This window comes from Citrus sinensis, chromosome 5 (assembly GCF_022201045.2).
Source record: "Citrus sinensis cultivar Valencia sweet orange chromosome 5, DVS_A1.0, whole genome shotgun sequence".
Taxonomy (NCBI): Eukaryota; Viridiplantae; Streptophyta; class Magnoliopsida; order Sapindales; family Rutaceae; genus Citrus; species Citrus sinensis.
Window position 1 is genome coordinate 11,678,957 of NC_068560.1, and position 7,510 is coordinate 11,686,466.

Here is a 7,510-nt window from a genome sequence, read left to right on the forward strand (position 1 = left end):
TTTAAAGTTAATGGTCAAAGATTAAAGCCATATCTAGAGTACCAACCACATGAAGAAGACACCGAAATAAATTTGAGTGACCCACCAAATTTGAATTGATTTTTTTTTCTTTTCGTTGATTTGATTTTTCTTTCTTTTTTTTTATTATTATTCTTTTGCAAATTGAAATTATTTTTGCATAAGTGTGTTTATTTTACCATTAAGTTTTCTCTTATCATTTTTAATCATGAGTCTCATACTTAGACCGTTCCTCCTGAACATTCTTAAACCACTTCAACGTGTCAAAACTCATCTCAAAAGGCAGATTCAATTTTGTAAAACACAACGCATTTGGGCTCTACAACCACCAGAGTTAGTAGCCTATGTTGAGGGTTTAGAACGCCAACTCAGAGACATTGAGAGAAGTGTTTACGACATCCAGTTGGAGCTTGAGGTAAATTCAATAAGAGGATGATTTTAATTTTCTTTGTGTGTTTTAATTTGTTTTTCTGTTTGTGTGCTTTAGTTTGTTACCCCGGTGAAGTGGCGGATAACGGTACTCCGTGACAATCAAGTCGGTTACTTCAGTTTCCCATAATAACTGATATTCTGAGGCGAAGGTATGGACAGAAACGAGATTCTAGCGAAACTTCACAAGCGATTCCCTTCACTTCCTCAGAATGCCCTCCTTACGATCTATAAAGCTCGGTCCGAACGCATGCGATTACTCATGAGGAATAACATACCTGCTGACATCCGTTGGTTAATCGAAGCGAAAGTACGATCGGCAGGTGAGTTACCTCCAAAATTTATTGCATACATGCCTGGTTGTGGTAAAGGAAATTATGCAAGAAAACGACGAGCTCGAAGAATTTCTGTTGCTTGTCATAAGTGTGCCAGAATGAGTTGCAATAAAAACCCATGTTCTTTAGGAATGATGTCTGATAACAGGGAAGATAAGATTCAATTCATTAGGGATGGCTTGAATAAAGAGTCATTGGATGATATCCTTTTGTCTCTTGAAACGCATCCCAGTGGATATGTGCAAGGAGCGATTCTCCAGTTATGGCCATTATTCCAGAAAGAGCATGCACGATATAGTCTCGGGAATCTGACTATAAACGACCCTGTTTGCCAGTTTATAAGAAAACTGGATAGGAAGCCTATCCTCGACCCATAGAGGGCGTTCAAGCCGTTTCTGGACGTAAAACCAGAGGAAGATGTGAGCCACAGTCGCAACTACCTGTAAATATCCTTTTACTTTATTGTTATTTTATTTCACTATTGTCTTATTGTTTGCATTATTGTCTTTAATAATTTTATTACTGTTTGCTTTTTCCTTTTTACTGTTTTCTTTTTGACTTGCGAGCCACGTGCTTTACGCGTTATTTGACACTGACATATTACCTCATACACAACCATGACCCACTATCACCGAGACTCTTCAATGTGATTTCTTTTTTGTCAAGCACTCACAAATTGTTTTTGAGAAGTATCACAATGTCAGCTACTCCCAATAGACAATTCAAGAACATTTGTGTGCTTTCTGGATTTACATATGGCAAACATAAAGAGTTCGTTGAGGCAGCCATAGATCTTGGTCGAAGCATAGCAGCGAGAAAATTACACTTGGTGTATGGAGGAGGTAATCGAGGGTTATCAAAAATGGTCTCAGAAGCAGCTTTTATCAGAGGAAGTCAAGTGTTAGGCATCATCCCAAGAGTCTTAAAACCATTGGGCAGTTCGTCTGACTCATCAACTGGAGAAGAGTTAGTCGTCTCAGGTATGCAAGAAAGAATAACTGAAATGCTTAATCATGCTGATGCTTTTATTTTCCTTCCAGGAGATCTTGCAACACTAGAGGCACTTATCACGCTAGCATCTTGGGCCCATCTGCACATCCACCAAAAACCCATCGGTTTGTTAAATGTCAATAATTTTTATGATGGCTTTATCGCATTTCTTAACCATGCAATAAAAAACTATTTCATTCCTTCTAATGTGAAAAAGCTTTTTATTTGTGCTCACACTGCTAATGAGCTACTTGATATGTTACAAGCTTATAAACCGGAGCCAGACCCCTGGACCTTTGTGTTGGAGCGCCCAAATAATGATGGTAACAGTAGCCGCAGTAAGAAGTACAAATTAGATTTAACTCTCCGCTTGTAAATATTGTTTTCTGTATTGCACCACCCAGGTGATGTCTTCTAAACTCTACTTCTTTCCTTTCAAACATTGAGGACAATGTTTCGTTCTGGTTGGGGGGAGGGAATAGTCGACAATTGTGGAATTTTGGTTAAGTTTTTACTAATTTTTGTTGTAGAAACTAACTGTTGCTAACTTTTTGTGTCGAAGATGGCTGAATATGGAGTGTAGTTCCTCTAGAAACGCATCTTCTTTAAAAAAAAAAAAAAAACATTTTCGTTTTCTATCATTTTACGTGTAACTTTTCTAATTAGTTTTTATGCATCATTTTCACATTTTTGCATACATATTTTCCTTTCATGCTTAGAATAGGTTGAGGGGTAGAATGTTGTTTAAAAAAAAAAAAATTGTGTGATTTGTTTTAACATTGGATGACATGATTAATTTCAAATTTTAGTATTTGTATTATCTTTGGTCTTAAGTGATGTTACATTATGTTTGCTACTCTACATGTTGATGTCAGAAACAAATATGAGTTGCTTGAAGGAATGAACATGTCATAATAAGTACCAAGTGAGTTTTTGAGCCTATTATTTTTCTTGGAGAATAACCCTTTTGCCCACTCTTTATACAGCTTAGCAGTTTATTATTTTACACACGATCTCTAAATTGCTTTTGAGTTAACCCTTAAAAAAATTCTAAAATAAAAAAAAAAAACCTTTTCTTTGTCAACTTATCATCTTGACCCACTCCGATTTGGAGTATTACCCGATATCTTATAAGTTCCATCACCTATTTATGTTTGAGAAAATGTAAATAATTATTTTGTTCAGTGAAGTTATGCCAAATAAAAGCAAAAAAAAAAAACAAAAACAAAAGTTGTTGTTTCAAAAGAATAAAAATAGGTGAAATCCACCTTGCAACTTCAAAAAAAAAAAAAAAAAATTCTCTGCATTTTTCTCAAACATACACTTTGTTTTCCTTATTTTCCTTCTTTGTTAGCCATGTCCCTAGCCTACGTTTCGTCCTAATAAAAGTCCTTCTTGATTTTAGGGAACTATAGTTTGAAGTAGAAGCTAGTTATATGGGCTAAAAAGATGTAGTGATGCATAATTAAAAAAAAAAAAAAAGATAAATAAAGTGGGTTGACTAACATTTTATTTGACTTGAGATCGTATTATTTCTAAGCTGAGGGCATATTTATTTCATCTTGGTGAGAGCATGTGATATCACTTCTTTATTATTTTCTCTCTCAATTACCATTAATTGGAGTGACTATTTTTATTGGGATTAATTTATTTGTGAGAGTGTCACTACTTTTAGTGAGATTTTGGGGTTTGACATGTCATTCTTGAGAGTAGCTATAACAAAGTCTACTGGGCTAATTCATGTGGATGGTTGATGTGGGTGTGATGTTGCTTTAGACTGGAGATAATGCTTATACTTTTATTTGATTGCTATCATTAATCTGATGGAATAAATACGAGTGTTTCTATTAAAACAAAAAAAAATTATTTTGAATTTGAATTTTGTTTTCGCTTTATTTGCTAGGGACTAGCAATAAGCTGGTTGGGGGGTGTGTTGAGTGTTAAAAAATGCATATTTATAAAGGAGAAAACCGTCATTTTACATTTTAAGTCTTACTAACAACCCTTACTTTTATGTATTTAACCTTCTTGTGATTTAATTACATGTGTTTTATTTTAATTAAGTATTTTATGTATTTTAGGGGCATTATAGTCATTTCACAATAAAGGAGAGATCAGACGGCAAAAGGGACATCACTTTTGAACTCAGGACGGTCGAAAACCTTAGGAGGAGCATAAAAGGAAAAATGGCACTATTCACATGTACGGTACTATTCACGTGTACGGTACTGTATACGTTACTGTTCACGACACTGCTCACATAGACGGATGATGACGTGGCATTGACCGATGATGTGGCATTGATTGATGAGGTGTCACGATCCTGTTGGACTAAAATTCTTATGTACTGTTGATGGTGACGTGGCAGCATATCAGTGGACGAAAAATCTCGCGTACGGTGCATGCATCACACAGGATTATTTTCAACCAAACCGCGTTACTGTTCATCCGGGTCAAACCGCGTTACTGTTCAAAGTCGGGTCAAACCGTATTACTGTTCATCCGCGTGGTCAAACCGTGGACTGTTGACTGATGACGTGGCGCAATCCTGAGCGTCCAAACTGTTTTTAATCCGATGGCCATGATTTACTCCATGTATCTATAAAAAGGGGGCCTCCCCCCCTAATTTGATATCTCTGAATCCATATTTGGACTCTGTTTTCTGTAATTCCCTCTCCATCTTGTATTTTCTTCGTATTTTAATAAATTCCCATTTTGCCCCTAGTTCAATTATGAGTGGCTAATTTTCTTTCAAGCTTGGGTTGAAGGTGAAGTCTCAACATGTGTCATGGGCTTAATTTGGTAAATTTATTTTCTCTTCCCCTCTAGTTTTTGTGGATGTTTTGACTTCTCGTCGACAAATAATACTAATCTTGTCTAGTACCGCCTTAGTTTCACCGACTCTCTAGTATAAGGTTATTATTATTTGGCACGATAAGCCCTTAGCACCATATTGATTAGAGCGTGGTTCATGAGGTGTGGATTCCCCCCTCATGATTTAATTGGCATTAATACGGATTATTTAGCCCATGATGCATGTTGATACGGATCCAGATACCCAAGTACGTCAATTTAATAGATTTTCTCTTCAAATTATTCTCTCAATTGCAATTCCAATTTTAAGATTTATTCTCGCCAATTTAATTTAATTATTAGCATATTCCAAATCATTTCCACCATAAATCCAACTACCCATTTACAAAATTAATTCTATATATAATTAAAATCCACCTCCTCGTGGGATCGACACTCGTCACCATTAGTCTATACTACAATAGATTCTTGCGCTTGCGAGTACATTAAAATTTGCACAACACTGCCCTTTGTGCTGGTGGCGGCTGGGGAAGAAAGGAAAGAGAAAAAGATGGATTTAGGGTTTCAATGGTTTTTATCATTGAGGTCCCTATGGCTCCATAATTTTTTCTTTTGGGTAGACACGTTTAAATTTTTTGCATTTAAGTCCAAAAACAGTTTTGGGCTTTGTGAATCCTAGCTTTAGGTCCAATTTCAATTGGGCTTAATGGATTAAAAATGCATAGACAAAATTAAATATATTAAATTTATTTTTGGTCCAAAAGTTTTATTTTAATTAAAAAATAAAAAATAAAACTATTTATTTTATTTATTTCCTTTCAAAATTAAAATTGGACCAATTATAAATTTAAAAGCCCAATTTCCCCTAGTCCATTAACAAAGACAAACTTATGGAAGATGGACATTGACAAGAAGCCCAATGAAGATTAGGCTTAGGGTTAATGTATTTTTCATTATTAGGAAAGCCATGAATTAAGATTATTTAATTGTTTTTCTATATGTTATGTTTTGGATGTCTACATGCCATGATAACATGTCATATAGAATAGGTGGTGCCACTCTATGCATAATGATACATGTCATTCATTAAAAATGAATTTCATTATATTGTTTGAAATTTGCATATGCTTAATAATATTTGATATCATCTAGATAATATTATAGGAAGCATGCAATTAACAATATGTATGTTTTAAAAAGGAAAAACCAATTTTAAAATATTGAGTGGGAGAGGGAAAATTCAAGATAATTTTTCCCACGGGCTCCATTGTTAGTTCAATAATAAAATTATATATATACCTCGACTTCATGATACGGTGATGCTCCCTACGGAGGGTATATATATTAGATATTTTATTTGATGAACTTCTTCAAAGATAAAATTGAAATATTTTTCAATCAATTGTTCACCCCAACGGCGACTATTGATATGAAAAATACGTAGATTGAAACAATGGTTATACACTCAACTAAAATTTGTTATTAACCTTCCCAACGAAGCTCTGTTAATAAATTTAGGCCCAAAGGGATAACGATAATTATTTATCATGTCTTTACATGAAAGTAAATAATCTAATGGATAATTGGGTCTAGTAAGTGTAGACATGACTTCCCCAACGGATAGCTTGTCAAAGCAGTACTAGATTATCGTTACAATAAATTAAAATGCATTTATGGTTTTTTGCATTTTTGTCATTTATTGTGAATATTGTTTCAAAGTATTTATGCATGTGTATTTTGTTTTTTCAGAAAATGTCTTCCATCCACCCATTATTATTTATCTTTGTTAAAAATGAACTCACTGGCGAAAATTATTTAGATTGGAAACGCAATCTATTTAATATTCTCACTGCTAAGGGAAGCAAATATGTGTTGACCCAGCCTTGCCCTCCTGAACCATCGTTATACGATTATAGAAATCAGAGGGAGCCTTATGAGAAATGGTGCGAAGCTAACAAAATGGCTAAGCGCTATATATTGGCTTCGATTTCTGTGGAACTGCATAAGAAACATCGGAGCATGGAAACAGCCACTGAAATAATGGCTTGTCTTCATCAGATGTTTGGGCAAAATACCCATTTTGCCAGAGAAGCAGCATTAAAACGTATTACGGATACTAAGATGGAAGAGGGCACAAAAGTTCGTGATCATGTCCTCAAAATGATGGACTATTTGAATGAGGTAGAGATTCATGGTGTTCAAATCAATGATAAATCAAAGATTAACATGGTGATTGAATCTTTACCTGATACATTCAAAGAGTTTAAGGTCAGCTATATCTTAAACAATAAAGATATGACCTTAATTGAATTAATGCACGAACTACATGCTATAGAAGAATTCTATCATAGCAGAAAACTTCCTGAAAAAGGATTCTCTTCAAGGCTTAAGTCGAAAGACAAGAATGAGCAAGCAAGAGTTGGGATCGGCAAACTGTCCACTAAAAGAAGTGGCAAGCCAAAAGGCAAGTGTTACAAATGTGGACAGAAGGGTCACTGGAAGAAAGATTGTCCTAAGATTATTAAAATCAGGTATAGGAAATCTTTAAGCTTCCTAATTAGTTCAGATTTCTATTGCATCATACAATAATGAATTCTGAGATAACTAATCTTATTTGTAATTCATTTATTTGGTTTTCAGGAAACCAAGAGATTAAGTGAAGAAAGCATCAAACAGCAGTTGAGGACATGCTAGTTTATATCAATTGAAAGACTAGATCAATTTTACAAGACTTTAGTTTTGATATTTGTCTTTATATTAGAGGAATTTAATTTCGGTGGCTTGTTTTAATAAACAGGAGTACACTGTTATTTTTTGGATCCTCTATTTATTATTATTTTGGTTATTTATAAAGACAATTTATATCATAGAAGTCCATTGATCTATTCAAAGTAAGATATAATGATAAAAAGTATATGTATTTA